This window comes from Schistocerca piceifrons, chromosome 2, assembly GCF_021461385.2.
Source record: "Schistocerca piceifrons isolate TAMUIC-IGC-003096 chromosome 2, iqSchPice1.1, whole genome shotgun sequence".
Lineage (NCBI taxonomy): Eukaryota > Metazoa > Arthropoda > Insecta > Orthoptera > Acrididae > Schistocerca > Schistocerca piceifrons.
Window position 1 is genome coordinate 914,717,278 of NC_060139.1, and position 22,751 is coordinate 914,740,028.

Sequence of the window (22,751 nt, forward strand, 5' to 3'; positions counted from 1 at the left end):
TGCACGTAACATGGGGACGAATAAGACGAATGTAAGAGGAGTCCTTCGAGAGCAATTGTTACGTCCATTTCACTTACAGCGTGTCCACAACCTGGAACCAGTTGATTATCCACCCAGAGCACAGTTTTCGCAGTGGTACCTGGAACAGTGTGAAATGCATCCTACATTTCCATCCTCTGTGTTGTTTACCGATGAAGCAACATTCGGGCGTGATGGAGTCTTCAACTTGCACAGCTCGCATGTTTGGAGTGAGGATAACCCACATGTCACAGTTACTAGCGCTCATCAAGTGTGGTTCTTCGTTAATGTGTGGGAACTGTTTAATTGGGCGGTATCTGCTACATAGGCCATTAAATGGCAGCCACAATTGGAATTTTCTCGCCAGAGCATTGCCAAAATTGCTGGAATACGTCCCGCTCCCTACAAGACATCGCATGTGGTTCCAACATGACGGGGCGCCGGCACATTTCAGTCATCGTGTGCGTCGATTCCTGGACCGACGGTTCCCAGAAACGTGGATTGACAAAGGCAGAGTGTTTGTTGGTTTAATTAAATTGCCGCGAGAGAAATCTTCCTCTGCCGGTTTAAATACTCCTCATAGTAAAAAATGACATTAAGGAAAAATATTTGTTTTCATGTCCCCTAGAACATCCCAGAGTTTGTCAGTTTAAATACTTTTCACCCTGTATAAAGCGGATCTGGGGTATGCGGAAAAGAGTGCTATCGTTGTCGTAATGCGGAAACGGAGAGATTTATCATACGTCCAAAAGGGCATGATCATTGGCTTTCGGGCCAAGGGAGGAAGCATTTCCGAAATAGCTAAGTTTGCAAACTGTTCGCGGCCGCCATGGTTGAAGTATACTGTGCATGGCAAAATGGTGGTATCCAAAATTGATGCCGTGACAACTGTGATGCACCACGAGTCATTGACAACTCGGGTGAACGATGACCGTGGAGACGTGTACAGGTGAAAAGACGTGCAATTGTTGAGCAGCTGATCGCCAGATGAACCAAGGGCCTATCAACATTCTTTCCTCAAAGATCGCCCAATGAACGTCGTTGCATACAGGCCTCCACAGCAAGCGCCTGGTTCATGCACCGATGCTGACTTCTGTTCATCGGCGACGAAGGCTGAAATTAGCACGCTAGTGCAGCAGCTGGACGTCACTTCAATGGCGACAGGTGGCCTTTTGTTTTAGATGAATTACGTTTTACGGTCCATTGAACAGATGGCCTTTGGCGTACACGGCGTGAACCATCTGAAATCAAACAGCCTGCGACCAGGAGCGTTATGGTCAGGGGAGTGTTTTCGTGGCATTCCCTGGGTGATCTAGTAAATCTGGACGGAGCAATGTATCAACGCAAGTATGTATCTATCATTGCTGCCGTGTCCACCCCTACATGGGGTTCGCTCTCCTCTGCATGATGGCATCTACAAGCAGGACATTGCAAAGTGACATAGTGCACGGGTGCGTTTCTAAGAACACCAGTATGAGCTTTACGTACTCCCTGATCACCAGACTCCCCGGATTCAAAAAATCGATTATCTGTGGGACTGCCTCTTCGAGGTGTTCGCGCCATGGATCCTCAGTCGAAAAACCTAGAGCAGCCGTCCACGGCATTGGAGTCATCATGGCTCCACGTACCTCTCGGTAGCCTCCAGAACCTTATGGACTCTCTCCCTCCACGTCTCGCAGCGGCCCGTGTTGCAAGAGGTGCTTACTCAGACTTTAGGCAGGCGGTCACATTAATGTGACAGTGTATGAAATAAGCGATTTTGCTACCTAAGAATTGGTAACGCCTTCCTTGAATGATAGGCAAGCCTCCCAATCACTCACAAACTTGGAATCGAAACTGTTTCATTAGAACAGTGTCGTTGTTATTAGTTAATAAAACAGTACAATACGCCCTCAGCCTGTAACCTCCCAGCCGTCCCGTGCTGCAGGACCATGTACGGCGCCCATGTGACCTCTATGCTCTCCTTTGGCCGGCCGCGGTGGCCGTGCGGTTCTAGGCGCTCCAGTCCGGAGCCGCGCTGCTGCTACGGTCAAATTGGTTCAAATGGCTCTGAGCACTATGGGACTCAACTGCTGTGGTCATAAGTCCCCTAGAACTTAGAACTACTTAAACCTAACTAACCTAAGGACATCACACACATCCATGCCCGAAGCAGGATTCGAACCTGCGACCGTAGCGGTCGTGCGGTTCCAGACTGTAGCACCTTTAACCGCTCGGCCACTTAGGCCGGCGCTGCTGCTACGATCGCAAGTTCGAATCCTGCCTCGGGCATGGGTGTGTGTGATGTCCTTAGGTTAGTTAGGTTTAAGTAGTTCTAAGTTCTAGGGGACTAATGACCACAGCAGTTGAGTCCCATAGTGCTCAGAGCCATTTGAACCATTTTTTTGCTCTCCTTTAGGTTCAAAAAATGGCTCTAAGCACTATGGGCCTTAACATCTGTGGTCATCAGTCCCCTAGAACTTAGAACTACCTAAACCTAACTAACCTAAGGACATCACACACATCCATTCCCGAGGCAGGATTCGAACCTGCGACCGTAGCAGTCGTGCGGTTCCGGACTGAGCGCCTAGAACCGCTAGACCACCACGGCCCGCTCTCCTTTAGGTGCGAAGTACCACCTGACACTATCCCAACTACAGCTACGCTCGCGCAACCTAATGAAATCTCTATAGAATACGCAACGCAGTCTGACTTTAAATAAAACGAGCAAAATAAATATCTGGAACATTGTGTCGGAGACCGTTTTGTCCACTGATCCGTTGACAGTTTACTTGAAATTGGGCTTTGTTTATGACAGAAAAGCTCACTAAATCTTTTACGCCCTACGAATATGTACGTTCCATGTCAGTATGAAACGAGAAGCAACATAGAACATCCACAGCGAAAAGAAGAGCAACTATTGGTAGCTGTATTTCAAAAGGAGATTGGAGCAACAGAAATTTTGGTCACTCTCCAATAAAGATGCACAATAACTATCGAAAACACTCCTCTAGTTTTTAGGAATGTATTTCGAAAGTGAATTATACAGATGCGCTGCAGTACCTGTGACACATTTCCATAAGCGATTATGAAAGTAGAATGTGTGACATAGTGTGATTACTCCAATACTTTCACCATAAATCGACTGGGCACGAAACTTCCCAAAAAGAACAATGTCAGCAATTTCTTTCACCTTGATGGGAAGTAGTAATTAGTGTCGTGTGCTACGTTCGGCGTGACATATCAGAATGTGATGAGGCAGGCAGTTAGACTCTTAGAACTGTACCTAAAAGGATAATTGTTCGTGTATATATTGACGGGAAACCTTTTAATATCGACATAAATGTACAAAAAAAAGTTTAGCTCATCTCCAGCAAATGGTTGCTTAATATAGTGTGTACCAAACGTGCGAGTCAAAATGTTTAAAAGGGAGAACACCCAAACACTACGCCGCAAATACATAGCTTTTTTCTGACCTCAACACTTTCAATTCAAGCAGTAACTTGATTTCACAAAAACTTTTCAGTGTGATGGCCATCAATTTTAATGCAAACAGCAGAACATAATCTACTCTCAGAGCAGAATCTGTGCACTAAAATGATTGGTACTATTTGCATGCGGTTATTCTGATAGGGGCGTAATAATTGCTCTCTCACCGTCCGCACTATATTCTACGAAGTACGCATTTCGCAGGTTATTTGACGACTGTTTGGTCTTGTATCTTCTTCCACTTGACACGATACAGCACAACACAATCTCTTTAGATTCTAGTACGCGGAGTGTCCATTGTTGAGATCATCGGCCAGCTCCTTCTGGGTCCGCAGTTCGTGGTCGTGCAGTAGCGTTCTCCCTTCCCACGCCCGGGTTCCCGGGTTCGATTCCCGGCGGGGTCAGGGATTTTCTCTGCCTCGTGATGACTGGGTGTTGTGTGCTATCCTTAGGTTAGTTAGGTTTAAGTAGTTCTAGGGGACTGATGACCATAGCTGTTAAGTCCCATAGTGCTCAGAGCCATTTGAACCATTTTGGCCAGCTCCTTGTGGATTGAATGATGTAATTTCTTGCAGGTTTCTGTATATGGTGATGTTTTCTTATTCTATTCTTCTGATCCTTGTTTCGAAACGTTTCTACGTACATGCTTTCGGTTTTTCGGTAGCTGTATGTTTCTGCGCCATATGTTAAAAGCTTGTCTGCAAACTTCTGTAATAAATAATTCTCCATCTACGACATCCTATCATGTACTGAAAAGTAAGGTAAAGTCTGTGGCGAACAAACGGTGACAAGGCTGTTGTGCTCATTGCAGGCAGAGTGTAGCCTTTCTTCACTAGGAGGGGGAGAGTGGTGGGCTTATCGTTCTGGCTTTTTTTTTTCGAGGAAAAGTGCCTGTTCCTACCGGACATCTAACCAAGAGACCTATTGGCCGGAGTCTCGTGCTCTACCCGATAGACTCCCTCGACCACATCATTAAATGCAGAGTATGGTAAATGCTACTGAAGATACGCTACAGACTATTGTGGGCTGCTTTTCCAAGTAGCGACCGCAACGCCGAAGCAGACAGTTCGCAAAACACGTGCATCGCAATCATTGTTCATTCCTTTCCTACCATCAGTTCCTTACCGCGAAGCACTTAATTTAGGATTCTCGACCGTCTAAATTGTGTGATACCCTGTACAGGAATATAATAGGCAGTGCACGAGAATGCCGGAATCTTTCTAATCTCATCACTTTCCATGGGCCCCCAATACCATGTTCTCTGTTTCTCTAGTGCTACTATTTACTGCGCTGTATTCCACCCGTTTGTTTCAGAAATACCTAAAATGAATATGAGTGGTCGAAAACAACAGCTTTCGTTATCTATAGAACGCTTCGGTCGCCAATATAAAGTTGCTATTGCTGATGCTTTGCTGCAGCCGTTATACGTAACCTATCTTCCTAGACAACACCAACTGGTTACTTCTTCTGCAATGGTAGTCAGTTACTAGTCGATATCCTACTTCCGCTGCTATTCATTGTTTTTGTCTTGCCTTTGTTTATTATTAACTCAAATTTCAGTGCTCAGTATGTTATCCATTCACTTCAAAATGTGTTGGAATTCTTCTTCACTGCCTTTATAAGAAAAACAATGGATTCTCCTTTGCCCTTCACCATTTTGAGACCTCCACCTTATGCTCTGATTTATTCTGGTTGTTGATTACTGAATTCATAATTTGCATTTGGATTTTTACCGTGTGCCTGAGTGGCACGTGGCCTATCAGTCTCCTACTATTTAAAGTAATTAGTTCACTCATCATCTTTAGACAGTTAACTCATTGCTCAGTGTCGTGACCTCATTCCTTCATTCATTTCTCTACTAACTGAATCTTAGACTAGATTTCTCCATCCACAGCGACCTACAGCTCTTCTTTATACACTGAAGAGCCAAACAACTGGTACACCTGCCTAAGATCTTGTAGGACCCCCGCGAGCACGCACAAGTGCCGCAACACGACGTGGCATGGACTCGTCTGAAGTAATGCTGGAGGGAACTGACACCATGAATCGTCCAGGATTGTCCATAAATCAGAAAGAGTACGAGGGGGTGGAGATGTCTTCTGAACAGCACCTAGCAAAGCATCCCAGATATGCTCAGTAATGTTCATGTCTGGGGAGTTTGGTGGTCAGCGGAAGAGTTTAAACTCAGAAGAGTATTCCTGAAGCTACTCTGCAGAAATCCTTCTGTAATTGCCCAAGTCCGTCGGAATGCACATTAGACATGAACGGATGCATGTGATCAGACAGGGTGCTTGCGTACGTGTCACCTGTCAGAGTCGCATCTAGAAGAACCAAGGTTCCCATATCATTTCAACTGCACACGCCCCACACCATTATGAGCCTCCTCCAGTTTGAACAGTCCCTTGCTGACATGCAAGGTCCATGGATTCATGAGGTTGTCTCCATAACCGTGTACGTCCATCCGTCAATACAATTCGAAACGAGACTCGTCCTACCAGGCAACATGTTTACTGTCATCAAGAGTCCGATGTCGGCGTTGACGAGCCAAGGCGAGGTTCAAAATGGTTCAAATGGCTCTGAGCACTATGGGACTTAACATCTATGGTCATCAGTCCCCTAGAACTGAGAACTACTTAAACCTAACTAACCTAAGGACAGCACACAACACCCAGCCATCACGAGGCAGAGAAAATCCCTGACGCCGCCGGGAATCGAACCCGGGAATCCGGGTGTGGAAAGCGAGAACGCTACCGCACGACCACGAGATGCGGGCCAAGGCGAGGTGTAAAGCTTTGCGTCGTGCAGTTATCAAGCGTAAACGAGTGGGCCTTCTGCTCCGAAAGCTAACATCGACGATGTTTAGTTGAATGGTTCGCACGCTGACATTTGTTGATCGCTCAGCACTGAAATCTGCAGCAATTTACGGAGATGTTGCACTTCCGTCACGTTGAACGATTCTCTTCAGTCGTCGTTGGTCCAGTTTCTACGGCCACAGTGATGTCGGAGATTTTATGTTTTACCGGATTCTTCATAGTCACGGTTACACTCGTGAAATGGTTATAAGGGAAAATACCCACTTCATCGCTACCTCGGAGATGCTGTGTGGCATCGCTCGGGCACCGACTATAACACCACGTCCAAACTCACTTAAATATTGATAACCCGCCATTTAGCAGCAGTAACCGATCTAACAACTGTGCCAGAGGCTTGTTGTTTTACGTAGGCGTTGCCGACCGCAGCGCCGTATTCTGCATAATTACATTTCCCTGTTTTTGAATACGCATGCCTATATCAGTTTCTTTGGCTCTTCAGTGTATAGTGTGAGGAGGTATGGTGATAATTTTCTTCATTTGATCCAACCATCTACTTACTGATCTTTCTAGTGGTATTCTGCATTCGATTTTGCTTTTCAAGATGGTCTTTCCCAAATTAACCTCTTCTCTTCTCAAAATGTGCCCAAGGAACTGGAAGTATCTTCCGCAGACACGGGAAGATACACTTCTTGTGATGCAAAGTTCTTCCATTATGCAAATATTGGTTCTTCTTTCGCTCCATAGTACACATAATATCTTCCGTCAATATGCGGGTGGCCCACAGTCCCGTTCTCTCACCATGCGATTTCCATAATTTAGGATCCCTGAAGAAAGACATTTGTGACCGTTGATTTGCTTCGGACCAAGAGGTGCACGCCTGTATACAATCATGGTTTCATAGGCTACTGCAAACATTTTTCCATGAAGGCACCGGCCGTCCTGCCCCACAGGAGGTAAACGTATTAACAGTTAAGACGATTACTGTTGACATAATAAACAATTTCCTTTCTTTTTTCCTCGTTTGCATTTGACTGACCCATGTATATGGGGACAAGAACATCGGCTGCTAAGAATAGCAAACTCCCCCTCCTTTCAAATTTATCAAGGGTCGTCGTCATGTCTCAGTAAGTTCCTCGAAAAATGGTGGACTTCTGACCGCGAAACATGGTGATGGTGTTCGCTCCTCTTTACATACTTACCCCTCAATGCGACAGATTTTCTCCAACGACAAATGAGTTGCCGGGGATTTTGCTCAAAGAATTCTGTTTTTGAGTATTCAGGGAAAGTTAGGTATCGGAAATGACCTCTTAGGAAACTGGTTCGCATTTTGCGAATCGGGATTGAAGTCAGTTGTTAGTGACAGATCAAAATTTGTGCCAGTCTAGGACTCAAACACGGATTTCCGCTTATCGCGAGCCGTCGTCCTAACTACTTCGGCTATCTGAGCAGTTTTCCAGGACCGACTCAAACTTGTTTATGTCGCGCAGTCAATAGTGCTCACGCTCGCACGTTTCGTGATCGCCGCCCAGGGACAGAACTTATATTTTACGGGCATTTTAGGCCGTCGAAGTATGGATACATTACTGATACTTACAATGTCTGTGTTTATACAGCGTCTCTATGTTCACATTACAACGTCCTTCAGACAAGGATGCATATCTGAAGGAACAGACACTGTCACTTACGATTACAGCTGTGCTGTTGTGAAGTTACAGACACTCTATAATCACAGACAGTGTGAACATCAAAGATGAGAATCTCCTCGTTCTCTTTCAGGGAATGTCTGTCACGTAATGCGTTATTCATCCGAAGAAAGAGGAAGAAGTCGCTGGGTGGCATGTCAGGAAAATACAGAGGGTTAGGTGACATTTAATAGCCCAAAGAAGCAGCATGTTTGACTGTCTTGTGGACAATGAGCTAGGGCGTCGTCGTAGAGCGGCAAAAGATTCCCTTTGGACAGCTTTCTGCAAATCAGCGTCTTGAGAGCCTACCAAAACCTCATCAGGAGATTTCAGGTAGTATCTTCCTGTGACGGTTTACTTGTTACGACCATGATCTGTTAGCACTAAACGACTGTAGTGCGAAAAAAACTCAACATCACACTGTCCGATGATGGTTGGGCCTTCTCCTTTTTCACAGTAGTGAATCCACACGTTTCCACTGCTAGCTTTGCTGCTTTCCCTCGGACTCATAGTGATGCAACCAGCGCTCATTCTTGGTGATTAGGCGACCAAAGAAGCCATCTGGATTGGCCTGACACACCTGCAATATATCTGCTGTTGCTTCGGTTCGGTGAGATTTTTGTAAGATGCGGGTAAGCATACGCCTATATCGTTGACGTCAATCTGTTGTAGAATTATAGAAAGTGTTTTATGGTCAAGAATATCGACGTTTTTGGAGAACGAAAATCTCCTCTATAAAAATCAACATGGTTTCCGCAAACAGAGATCTTGCGAAACTCAACTCTCTCCCTGCTCCTCCATGACATCCACAGCGCTGTAGGAAACGACGCTCAGGTTGGCGCCGTCTTCCTTGACTTCAGGAAGGCATTTGACGTCGTCCTGCACTTCAGTTTAGTGAAAAAATACAAGCTAACCGAGTATCGGACCAGATATGCGACTGCATTCACCACCTCCCTGCAGGTAGGACTATTACTGTTTCTAGTGTATATAAATGGATCTAGCAGAAAGCATCAGAAGCTCTATAACGCTGATCGCAGATGATGGTGATAGTCTACAAGGCAACGCCAGAAGGAGGTATCGGTTTCCAGATCTGTACAGGATTGATGAAAGTTGCAGGTTTTGGCAATTTATTCTGAACGTAAATAAATATAACATATTGCGCGTACATTGGAAAAGAAACCCAGTACTGGACAACTTCGGCATCGATGACAAATTGCTGGAAACAGTATCGACTGTAAAATATCCAGGCATAACTATCCAGAACGACATTAAATGGTCTGACCACATAAGACAAACAGTAGGAAAAGCAGATGCCAGACTGAGATTCATAGGAAGAATCTTAGGGAAATAAAGGTCACGAAGGAAGCAGCAAACAAGGCGCTTGTTCGACGATTCTTGAGTACCGTTCAGCAATCTGGGATCCTTTCGAGGCAGGACTGATAGGAGAAATAAACCAGGTCGAACGAAGACCGGTGTGTTTCGTCACGAGATCATTTAGTAGGCGCGAGAGCGTTGCAGAGATTGTATTGTGTTGTATTCTATGTTGACCGGGGACCTAGAAACGACGGAGATGCTCCGGCCCCGCCGCAGCAGCAGTGGTCTACAACCCCACGACGACTACAGCAGTCCACTTCACCCCTCAGTCACTCCACACCGAACCACTCTTTCAGGGTTCGGCCGCCGGTGGACCCCTCCAGGAAACGTCTCGCACCAGACGAGTGTAACCCGTATGCTTGCGTGGTAGAGTAACGGTGGTGTACGCGTACTTGGAGAACTTTGCGCAGCAATCGCCGACAGTGTAGCTGAGGCGGAATAATGGGAACCAGCCCACATTCACCGAGGCAGATGGAGTACCGCCTAAAAACCATCCACAGACCGGCCGGTTCATAGGACCTCGACACAAGTCCATCGGGCGGATTCGTGCCGGGGGCCAGGCGCTCCTTCCCCCCGGAAAGTCGTGCGTTAGACCGTACGGCTAACCGGGCGGGCGTTGCAGAGATAGTCAACAAACTCCAGTGGCAGACTTACGAGAGTGGCGTTGTGAATCATAGAGAGATTTACTATTAAAATTTCGAGAGAGGGCTTTGTGAGAAGAGTCTAACAACGTATTACTTTCTCCATTATACATCTTGCAGTACGACCATGATGAGAAAATTCGAGAAATTAGAGGTAATACAGAGGCTTCCCAGCAATCGTTCTTTCCACGCGCCATTAGCGAGTGGAACAAGAAAGGGGTTAGGGTGTAGGTTAGTGGCACCACAAGTACCTCCGCCTCACATGGTTAGGTGGCCTGCAGGTATGATGTAGCTGTAGATGTATAGGTGTGAGGAATCGCGGAACCAAGCGTTCAATGGAATTTGTCATGTTCAGTATGTGCAAGATTTTGAACACTAGTCTGTGAATGGTTTTCACTTTTCTGCTATGGTCTCGACTGTAGTACACGGCTATTGGAGCAGCGGAGCATTCTCTTGTCTTGCAGTTCTCGCTTCAGAGAGATACTGCCAGCCATTTGCGTTTTCGTCAGTGAAACTTGTGTGACCAGCTAAACATTGTGTGGTATTAGGATGGCTTGTTGCCTTAAACGTCCACCAGCTCACACTTGACTGTTGCATCGTTGTTCGCCTTCAAATACATAAATAGTATCAGCAGACGATACTCCACTTTATCAGTCGACATTTTGTTTTGGTGTCCTTCCCCTAGATGGGTGTTATGGTAATGTGGTGGGAGGATGCCAGTGTGTAGTACGACAGCAGGCATACAACTGGAAACATCAGTCTGAGAACGGTACGCCACTACTTGTCAAATGTGTGATATTTTTAGCACAATATGTTTCGGCACTACGTTATCCCATTTTCGAATGCTATAAAACAAGGAAAATAATTGACAAATCGCAATACTCCACCTACTGACAGCTAAACAAAAATATTTTTATCGTACTATATTACGACACACTGAAGCTTCTATGTTAAATGGTTCAAATGGCTCTGAGCACTATGGGACTTAATATCTGAGGTCATCAGTCCCCTAGAATTTATAACTACTTAAACCTAACTAACCTAAGGACATCACACACATCCATGCCCGAGGCAGGATTCGAACCTGCGACCGTAGCGGTCACGCGGTTCCAAACTGAAGCGCCTAGAACCGCACGGCCACTCCGACCGGCGTTTCTATGTTATTAGGGACAGTCAAAAGTAATAACCTAGCAGCTAACATGCATTGTGAAACTTAAAACCCTTCCTGGAACATATCGTGTTGACGTGTTATACTGTCAAGGTGCACGTGTAAGCTGAAGGCCGCCTCTTTCACCTACAAAAGACAGTACTTTGCTACAAGAATGTTGTTCACTCTTGAGGTGCTTCGCCACCGCTGATGGGCCATTGTCTTTTTGTTCCTATTCTCTTTAAACTTTAAAGTCGGGTAACATCATGAACAACATACACTAGTGGCCATTAAAATTGCTACACCACGAAGATGACGTGCTACAGACGCGAAATTTAACCGACAAGAAGAAGAAGCTGTCATATGCAAATGATTAGCTTTTCAGAGCATTCACACATGGTTGGTGCCTGTGGTGACACATACAACGTGATGACATGAGGAACGTTTCCAACCGATTTCTCATACACAAATAGCACTTGACCGGAGTTGCCTGGTGAAACGTTGTTGCTATGCCTCGTGTAAGGAGGAGAAATGCGTACCATCACGTTTCCGACTTTGATAAAGGTGGGAGTGTAGCCTATCGTGATTGCAGTTTATCGTATCGCGACATTGCTGCTCGCGTTGGTCGAGATCCAATGACTGTTAGCAGAATATGGAACCGGTGGGTTCAGGAGGGTAATACGAAAAGCCGTTCTGGATCCCAACGGCCTCGTATCACTAGCAATCGAGATGACAGGCATCTTATCCGCATGACTGTAACGGATCGTGCAGCCACGTCTCGATCCGTGAGTCAACAGATAGGGACGTTTGCAAGACAACAACCATCTGCACGAACAGTTCGACAACGTTTGCAGCAGCATGAACTGTCAGCTCGGAGACCATGGCTGTGGTTACCCTTGACGCTGCATCACAGACAGGAGCGCCTGCGATGGTGTACTCAACGACGGACATGGGTGCACGAATCGCAAAACGTCATTTTTTCGGATGAATCTAGATTCTGTTTACAGTATCATGAGGGTCGCATCCGTGTTTGGCGACATCGCGCTGAATGCACATTGGAAGCGTGTATTCGTCATCACCATACTGGCGTATCACCAGGCGTGATGGTTTGGGTGCCATTGGTTACACGTCTCGGTCACCTCTTGTTCGCAATGACGGCACTTTGAACAGTGGACGTTGTATTTCAGATATGTTGCGACCCGTGGCTCCACCCTTCATTCGATCCCTGCGAAACCCTACATTTCAGCAGGATAATACACGACCGCATGTTGCTGGTCCTGTACGGGCCTTTCTGGATACAGAAAATGATCGACTGCTGCCCTGGCCAGCACATTCTCGAGATCTCTCACCAATTGAAAACGTCTGGTCAATGGTGGTCCAGCAACTGGCTCGTCACAATACACCAGTCACTACTCTTGATTAACTGTGGTATCGTGTTGAAGCTGCATGGGCAGCTGTACCTGTACACGCCATCCAAGCTCTGTTTGACTCAATGCCCAGGCGAATCAAGGCCGTTATTACGGCCAGAGGTGGTTGATCTGGGTACTGATTTCTCAGAGTCTAAGCACCCAAATTGCGTGAAAATGTAATCACATGTCAGTTCTAGTATAATATATTTGTCCAATGAATATCCGTTTATCATCTGCATTTCGTCTTGGTGTAGCAATTTTACTGTCCAGTAGTGTAGTAGTACTACTCTTTGAGAATCAGGGGTAATTGTTATCAGATTTAGAAGAAGTAGACATTTTTTGTCCTTAAGAAAGAGATGAGTCAGCGTGGTAAATGAGTAGACACAAGTGTCCAAGGGGCATATGTGGGCCCACTTCAGTAGTGGTCTCCTTGGAAAGCAGCCACCAACTTTTTCGAATTAGTGTATTAGTGTCGTTAGGTATTATGTTTTCTGCTGGCCATGCTACACGGGTGTACAAGGTTGCAACGTAGTTGCAGTTCGATGTATTGAATGTACTACAACTTGACAGATAATATTCATAAATTTTATGATAGTAATATCGCTGGGGGCTGTGACATACGCGTTGCATGAAACTACTATCTTTGATAGGTGAAAGCGGCGGCCTTTAGCTTACACCTGTGCCTTGAGAGTATAACACACCAACATGAGCTGTTCTCAGAAGAGTTTCATCTTTGACAGTGAATGGTGCTGCTGTTGTTTCCTTTTGGCTGTGCTAATGGCATAGAGGCTCTAAGGTATGTTATATTAGAGGACAATATAAATATTTTATATGGTTGACAGAAGGTGTGGTATTGCGATTTATTAATTGATTTCCTTGTTTTGTAGTATTTTATAATCGCGTAATGAGTCCGCCACCGGTAGCTGAGTGGTCAGCGCGACAGAATGTCAATCCTAAGGGCCTGGGTTCGATTCCCGGCTGGGTCGGAGATTTTCTCGACTCAGGGACTGGGTGTTGTGGTGTCCTAATCATCATCATTTCATCCCCATCGACGCGCAAGTCGCCGAAGTGGCATCAAATCGAAAGAATGCACCCGGCGAACGGTCTACTCAACGGGAGGCCCTAGTCACTCGACACATACATCGAGTAATGTAGTCCGTAACCATGTTGCGCTAAAAATATCACACATCTGGACAGTGGTGGTGTCATATTTTCAGTACCGATTCATCAGACAGTTGTACGATGGCTTCACAAGTGATAAAAAAAATTAATTACCTAACTTCTGAGGTGATAGTTACGACTCTATGATTACCGTTCGTAACTAAAATAATACGTGTTAATTTTTATGAAAAGCAGTGAAAATCACATTGAGCCTGAAACAGTAGGAGCGCATAGTATTTTCCAAAAATGGAAAGAAACTGAATAATTATTAGAAAACATTTCAGTCGCGAGTCCACAGCAGACATTTCCACTACATAATTAAAATGGTATCCGAACAGGGCTTCATACTATTTAGCTATATTACTGCGCTGACGATTACGTACATGCTCCACTCGTATAAGGCGAAAATTTCCCTGCCCAACTAAAAACGAATTAGCACTAACGTAAGGAAATAGATTTCCTGTTAAATTTTCAAACAATGGCAATGCATTGAGGAACCAAACACTGTGAGCACCTGCTCAACAGCGCATCGCTCCACCTTTGGAATGCAATGTAGCAGCGATTCTGTGTGACATAGATTCAATACGTCCTTGGAAGGTTTTCGGAGGTATGTACCATTGCAGTCGGGGAAGACATCAATAATGAAGGGATGCAGGGTATCGACAGTAATGTTCACGAAGCGCACCACCATCCGTGGTGCCTTCAATTACTGCCATAGATCGAATGGATGGTCTAAGTGAACGTCCCTCATGGCATAACACTTGCCCACTACCAGCATCCGTGGCACTGTGCATGTTTCGATCAGTCATTCACCTGGATGACGTCATATCCAGACACAACCATCGACTTGGTGTGAGAATAATCATGACTTATCAAACCAGGCGGCACTTTTCCATTAATCGACGGTCGAACCTCGATAATTCAGTGTCAGCTACAATCGTAATTGATGACTTAGATGGATCAATAGGGGAACGTGCAGGTGTCGTCTGGTGCAGAACCCCATGATCAACAAAAGACTTTTTTCTGCACCATCATCGTACTCTGTAGTCAGGTCAGGCACATCTAAATCTACATCCATACTCCGCAAGCCACATGACGTTGCGTGGCGGAAGGTACCTTGAGTACCTCTATCGGTTCTCCCTTCTATTTCAGTCTCGTATTGTTCGTGGAAAGAAAGATTGTCGGTATGCCTCTGTGTGGGCTCTAATCTCTCTGATTTTATCCTCATGGTCTCTTCGCGAGATATACGTAGGAGGGAGCGATATGCTGCTTGACTCCTCGGTGAAGGTATGTTCTCGAACTTCAACAAAAGCCCATACCGAGCTATAGAGCGTCTCTCTAGCAGAGTCTTCCACTGGAGTTTATGTATCATCTCCGTAACGCTTTCGCGATTACTAAATGATCCTGTAACGAAGCGCGCTGCTCTCCGTTGGATCTTCTTTATCTCTTCTATCAACCCTATCTGGTACGGTTCCCACACTGGTGAGCAGTATTCAAGCAGTGGGCGAACAAGTGTACTGTACCCCACTTCCTTTGTTTTCGGACTGCATTTCCTTAGGATTCTTCCAGTGAATCTCAGTCTGGCATATGCTTTATCGACGATTAATTTTATGTGGTCATTCCATTTTAAATCACTCCTAATGCCTACTCCCAGACAATTTATGGATATAACTACTTCCAGTTGCTGACATGCTACATTGTAGCTAAATGATAAAGGCTCCTTCTTCCTATGTATTCGCAGCACATTGTACTTGTCTGCATTGAGAGTCAATTGCGATTCCCTGCACCATGCGTCAATTCGTTGCAGACCCTCCTGCATTTCAGTACAATTTTCCATTGTTACAACCTCTCGACATACTACAGCATCATGCGCAAAAAGCCTCGGATCACCGCCTATCCTGCTTTACAGAGCGGACATCCCTCCAAATCTCCGCGTTGTGTGAAAAGGCACAGACATCGAACACCTTCTCACATACTCGTGATTCACCGTCGTTAACCAGCTTTCAAAGACGTTCGCGACCGCAGCACGTGAACAGCCGACCAGCTCCACCGTTTCCGAGATGCCCCTTCCCACGCGCCTGGCCATTTGAATCGGCCTTCGTCAAAGTTGCTTAGGACACAGCATTTCCCTATTTGTGGCTCATATCGCTTAGACTGATTATCCATTCGTCTCTGTTTCCGTTATACGTATGTCATACGCGGTAAGCGTCACGTGCCCCAGTGCCGCCAAGCGGCACAATATCTCGCGGTGGGCAGTAGTCGTTATGGTTTAGCTCGTCAGTGTGATTTGTACTGTAATAATGAGACTGAAACATCACGTACACGACAATACAAGCGCGTCACGTCGGATAAACGCTTACCTATACAAGCAACAAGACTAAAGCCATTGCAAAAAATTTCCGGGATAACAAGTGGAATATATTGCATTGAGAATGATGTTTCGACGCTGGAATACTGCACTTCAAGGGCGCCCACGCCCCGGGGCAATCGAACTACGGCTACCCCCCCCCCCTCCACTCCCCCTCCTCGCCCAGACACATAACTCGCAGGGAAAGAAAAAAATATAGTCAGCTGTTTTTCTTCCAAGAAAATGATTTAAAGTCCGGTATTACGCAGGTTTTAACAGATCAGAACTGCAACTTTTTTACGACTACTTACAAGTCACCATTTGTCTTCCAAAACATTACAAATACTCCATACCCCAAGTCTTGCCTCCCCCCACCCTCCACCCCACCACCTAGGGACCACCGTAGGGGCCGCAGTGTTGCACGTCAAATCACAAGATTGGTTCAGTAAAACATTAGGTACAATATACATAAATATGAAACAAATTTTTAAAAATTCAGAACAATTATTAAAAAAGTAAGTTACTTCCCGTTACTTTCTGATTTTCAAATCTGGTCGTTTGTGTGTCCTTTTTTATTGCTAAGCCAGTTTAGTGAACTAAAAAAATTAATTATTATTTTTTGTAAACTTGTTTATACTGCAAACAAATTTAGCGGTTCCGTATAAAAACAGCTTTGAGGATTATTTCATTAACCCAAACGCAGTTCAATTTGCAGCTAGGAATAAGTGTAGGTAGTGATGCAAACAACGGAATGGAAACAGTCGATTACAATCGACTCATTCGATTGTAGTTTTATGTATCTGTTAGATCATTATTCATTCATTTATTTCTTTCGAGTGAAACAAGTATGTGAAATCAAACGACCGAAAACAGTCAACGCAGTCCTGCGCATTCAGTTCTGAACGGAAAGATTCCAGCGTTTTGTCATTGTTAAATCATTATTGATTACGGAATTCTGTTATCATTTCTCATCATTGTTATTGCTGGTTTCACATCATTATTTTACTAAGTGCCAACTCATAGCTTATAGTCCAGTTTTTCGTTCATATTTATGAACAGGTGTGTGGTAATACTGAAATTTGTGTCTGGATCAGACTGTCAAGAAACTTAGCAGCGTGTGAACATAAGAAATTATTTGACGGGATGAAAAGTGATCCTCACATTAAATCCAATGCGATATACAAATCTGCAACGATGATTCGTGTTATGAAACTATATTAATTAAAGAAATTCAAAGAAAATTAACGTATGATGACAAACATTTCTCCAAAAATAAAAAAAAAAAAGGTCCGGCAGCAAGCAGCATATGTTTAAAAGGGAATTGTTGAAATCATCAAACAATTTTTAAAATATGTATCTTACATGTTTTTCCTTCTCGTCACGTCAGCATTTATCGTAATGGAATTACCGGCAATGGGTGCAAACTAGTGTGGAGAAAGAGAGAGAAATTTAATATATTTCAACAAAAAGTAATTTTTCACTTATCCATTCTAATGTTGTAAATGCGAAAGTAACTGTCTGTTACGTTTCCACGACTAAATTCCTGAACCGATTTCGATGAAATCTGGTATGAAGATAGTCTGAATCCTCAGGAAAAACATAGGCTACTTTAGAAAGTTGTATAATTTTGTTAGTATTGTTATTTTTTAATATAATATTCACGAGAGGGATGCAAAGAACGCTTTGGAGGAGGTCGGCGACTCTTGATTGTTACAGATTAGTCCGTGATAGTGCGAATCCAGTTTCTGCTCCTGTGCGTTGTTTCTGAAACTTTAAAAACAAGCGAACCTGGCGAATGTGGACAGTTCTTACAGCGAAATATTGTGAAGATATGAAAATAAAATCCAACAGAAAGGCCTAGAACCGTATTTAAAACTAATACGCCAGGAAATCCTTAAGAAACATATTTTTAATAATATTTATTTTACAATATCCCGCGCAAAAGTAAGTCTGATTTAGCACGTACTTCTAGGAAACACTGTGCTGCAAAAGTCGCTCGAACCCAAGAAACCTCGAAGCAATCTCAGATCAGCTGAAACTTTGATGCAGAACTTCATGCGGCCAGGAGCGAGAGAGACATTAGGACAGTCACTACTTTGCCGCATTTTAGACGCTGAGCTTCACGCGTCTCTCGTATCTTCTGAGACGCTTGAAGACTCACAGCGATGGCGTCATTTACATGCTGTACACAGTAGGAAGTGGGAAGCTTTTAGTGAGGCTGTGTTTGAATATGATCCATATGTACATCACTATGCATCCACATGTGTACAAATCATTAGTTTTCTTACTCACCATTACTTAGCATGTCAAAAATACGGATACACGAACGCAGCCGCGGGTAACTATTAGTTGAAACACAGATCTATAATGTAACACCAGTTGTCAATCTTTCAAACCAACCAAAATGCCACATCCAGTTAAGAATTACGGAAAATTCGTGTTTATGTAAACAAAAACGTAAATTCCGAAAATGCTTCATTCCTTGAAATATACTGTTTATTGTCGGCCGAAGTGGCCGTGCGGTTCTAGGCGCTGCAGTCTGGAACCGCGCGACCGCTACGGTCGCAGGTTCGAATCCTGCTTCGGGCATGGATGTGTGTGATGTCCTTAGGTTAGTTAGGTTAAACTAGTTCTAAGTTCTAGGGGACTAATGTCCTCAGAAGTTGAGTCCCATAGTGCTCAGAGCCATTTGAACCATTTATACTGTTTATTAGCCTTCCCTTGAAATAAGGAAGGTTATCTAAAACATTAAGCAATCATTGTATATGTGTAGCCGATATGGCTGGAAAAGCTCGTAAATTAAAACACTCAAACCCAAAGGGAAAACATATACGGGTGTTTCAAAATAAATTTCGGGGTTTTAAGGCTTTATAGCATTTATTATATTCAACTTACCATTACAAATAATGCATCAAATGAAAGAGCAGTTAACAAGTGGTCAATGTGAGCACCACTCGTCAAATGGTACACATCGAGTCCATGAGCGAGTTCTTCCAAAATCTTGATCAGTGTGTCTGGAATAATTGTTGCAAAACTGCTTCAGTCTCGTTTCTTAAGACGAGTAGATCAGGCACATACATATCAACCTTTATGACCCTTCAAAGGTAAAATTCGCATGACGCGGATCGGGTGAATATGGAGGCCATGCCGTCAGTCCAGGGGTCGGGCACAACGTCGTTTAACCTACCGTGCATTGAATTATGCCAGTGAGGCAGCGCACCATTCTTCATCCAAATGAAGTTCTGTGATTCAGCTCCTTCCAGATCAGCAGGACAAGAAACGCCAGTTACTCTTACTTCACCTAAAATGGCACAGAAAAAAATCAATTTAGGAGAGTCTCGTTGCAACTGTACCGTCTCGTTGAGGTACGCTGACCTCCAGACGCTCCTATTATGTCTGTTCACTTTTCCACTTAAGTGAAATGTCGATTCATCGCAGAATACAAGACAATCCAGAATATCTTCATCCTCATGCAGCAACATTTCATTTGCAAAATTGGCACATAACGCGTAGTGTATAGACTTTAGAGCTTGTAACAACTAAAAACGTAAGGACGTTCCAAGTGTCTCCTTAAAAGTATCCACAAACACACACGCACACACACACACACAGAGAGAGAGAGAAAGAGAGAGAGAGAGAGAGAGAGAGAGACTTCTCTGGAAGTGCTAGACATCCGCAGTGAATTCTAGGGGCTGCGCGTGAGAGAGTCTCTCTCTCGTTCAACATATTCTGCAGTCACTCTTAGTCATCTAGCACTCTTTTCTTTGCGTAGACAGCCGGCGTCTTCAAACTGATGATACCATTTATGGATGTTGTTATCACTTCGAGGATTACAACGGAACTTAATACAGAATGTACGTTGCACTGTAACAACAGATTCAATCCTTGAAAACTGTGAAAATGAAAATCTTTCTGTTCTCTAGCCACCATCTTTGCTACTAGCACTTTCTAAAGGAAGGCACACGAAACGCACACGCTCATGCGCATAGGTACACAAACAACACTATGCAAAGCAAAACTGTTTAAGTTGCTCTTTCGTTTGATCTATCATTTATAATCGTAAGTTGAATGTAATAAATGTAGCAAAGCCTTAAAAATTCGATGCTGATTTCTAAACACCCGGCATACTTCCGTAAGTGTCAGACTTTCGGTTAGTTCACATTAAGTGAAACGACTCAAACCGGAAATTGAGTGGAAACATTGATATAGCTGTGTAATGAACTAATTATGAAATATAACTTAGGTAAAGGCGTGCTTTTGTCAGTCCAGTAAGAGGTCACAAGCATTGTAAAAACATTGACTTCCAGTCACATTCCATCTATAAGCAAACTGCCCCAAACGCCATATATAGAGGCCCTCAAACGCCCAGCAAGGTATAGAATTCGATTTCGAGAGTTCCAGCGACAGCAGCCTCGGATGAACGAGCCTACAGCAGATATTATGTGAACGAGCACTGAACTCCATTGTCGGCCGCGTTGGCCGAGTGGTTCTGGCACTTCAGTCCGGAACCGCGCGACTGCTACGGTCGCAGGTTCGAATCCTGCCTCGACCATGGATGTGTGTAATGTCCTTAGCTTAGTTAGGTTTAAGTAGTTCTAAGTTCTAGGGGACTGATGACCTCAGATGTTAAGTCCCATAGTGCTCAGAGCCATTTGAACCCATTTTTTGAACTCCATTAGGCTTGTACACTAAGAAGGATTTGCAAATCTTGCCTGTATGTGCATCCGGTCTAGCGTTATCGGTTTCCATCGTACATTTATCTACAGGTACCTATGTCTGTATGTCACTTTCATTGTGACGAGCACGTGGACCTAAGGGTAGTATCATACATTACTGTGTGTACCAGAATCTTAACAACGTCGAAGGCTAGGCTGTTTATTTGTTCTGCGATTCGAGCCGCATTGTGTTCATTGTGGCGTCGTCAGCCGACTCTTATCCTAGTTAAGTGTGCATCATATTTTGTTGCCAACAACGGATATGGAACTTTCCAGAGCTGAATGAATGGAACACCATATTGTAGTATTGAAGCACATGTCAAATTTTTGTGCATGTAAAATGTGATCTGAAGTGTAAAATTAGGTTTACGTTATTTAAATTTCAGATACGTATACCATAAAAATTTTACTGACCCATAGAGTTCTTTTCATATCAGTAATATGCCCTGCTTTAAAGGAAACTGAAAGAACGAGCGGATAAATAACCGTGCCACAGTACAAAAAGGCGAATATGCTCCTGTTTGAATTAAAGGTCTCTGATTGAAAAATGCTTTGCCAGGAGCCTCATTCTATCTTCCTCAGCTACTTTTAAAATGCTACAAAAATTTTTGTATGTGAACATATTCCCACAATTTTATGGGACACAGTGGCAGTGGAATATAGTGGACAGTGACAGTGACAGTGCTAGGAAAAGAGTGAAGGAGACAGTACCATTGGGAGAGGAATAAAGAGGGGGAGAAACCGGAAGTGGGTGAGAGCCAGCGACAATGGGAAACAGCGTCTATGACAATGACAACGAGGAAGAAAGATAGAGTTGCAGTGTGAAGAGGCAGCAGCAGTGGGAAGAAATGAATGAGATAGTAGCAGTAAGAGAGAGCAAGAGGGAGACAGTCAGAGTGAAAGAGACAGCAGTAGTAGTAGTAGTAGTAGTAGTAGTAGTAGGACAGAACGAAGGAGACTGTGGCAGTGAGACAGGAGACAGTGACAGTTAGAGAGACATAAAGAGATAAAGACTTGGGCTGAACGAATGAATGAGACTGGGTAAGTGGAATGGATGGGTAAGAGCAACTTACAGCTATGGAGTAGTGAGGCAGAGCGTAGGGGAGCTTGTGCGAGTGGGAGGTGAGTTGCATATTAAGAAGTGTACGAATATGTTCTCATGCCAAAATTTCTGGCAAATTTTTAAGGGTGCTGAGAAAGATAGAAAGAGGTAGGTACTACCCACTTTTCAGTCTGAGCCTTTTTATAATAGGAGCATTTTCATCTTTTTTGTGCTTCGAATGGAGAATTTTCCCGCTGGTGATCTACTACTACTGGTTTACCCGTATCAGACACAGAAATGTATCTTATATCACGTCGTATTGTCCATGTAACCGATACCACCAAGAACTAAAAAAAAAAAAAATAGAAATTAAGGACGAAGTTGTAGACTGAGTTATGAATTGTCGTGTTTAGGTCGCCTGAAGTGAATTACTGACCAGACAGTTGCTGACAAAATAGAAGAGTAAGAATGGAATGCAGTGCCTATGATAAACTTAATAGAACTGCGCTGTTCATGTGTTTGAAAAGGAGAGTTTACACTTAGTGGATAGTACCAGGTTTGACTTATTGCAGTGAGATATGGGTTTCTGACACAAAAACCGCTGAAAAAAGTTGTGATTTCTGAGCAAGCAGTGAGTTAGGAATTACTAGACGACACTTGGAAAGAAACAAATGTATCAGGAAACAGACTGAAGTGTAAGGCATAGGTAAGGCCGTAGAGAACGGAAATGTATGAGGCACATAACTGGGCGAATGGATGGTAGAATGGCTAAGAAAGTTTTATGCTGGATTCGTAGAAAGAACGAAACACCGAGATGCTGACATTCCGGAAGGGGAGTAGATGATATTAGAAATATGCAGAAGTCACATGGACACTTGGCTGCACGTAGCTGAATGTGATTCGCAGAAATCTCCAGATGAGCAGCAGCAGCAGT

General features: G+C 44.1%; 1 protein-coding gene across 2 annotated transcripts in view; it reads left to right on the forward strand.

The window, feature by feature from the left end:
- Positions 1-22,751, forward strand: part of LOC124776478 (neither inactivation nor afterpotential protein C) — a 372,945-nt gene that overhangs the window by 4,941 nt on the left and 345,253 nt on the right. The gene's annotated exons all lie outside the window — the stretch shown is intronic.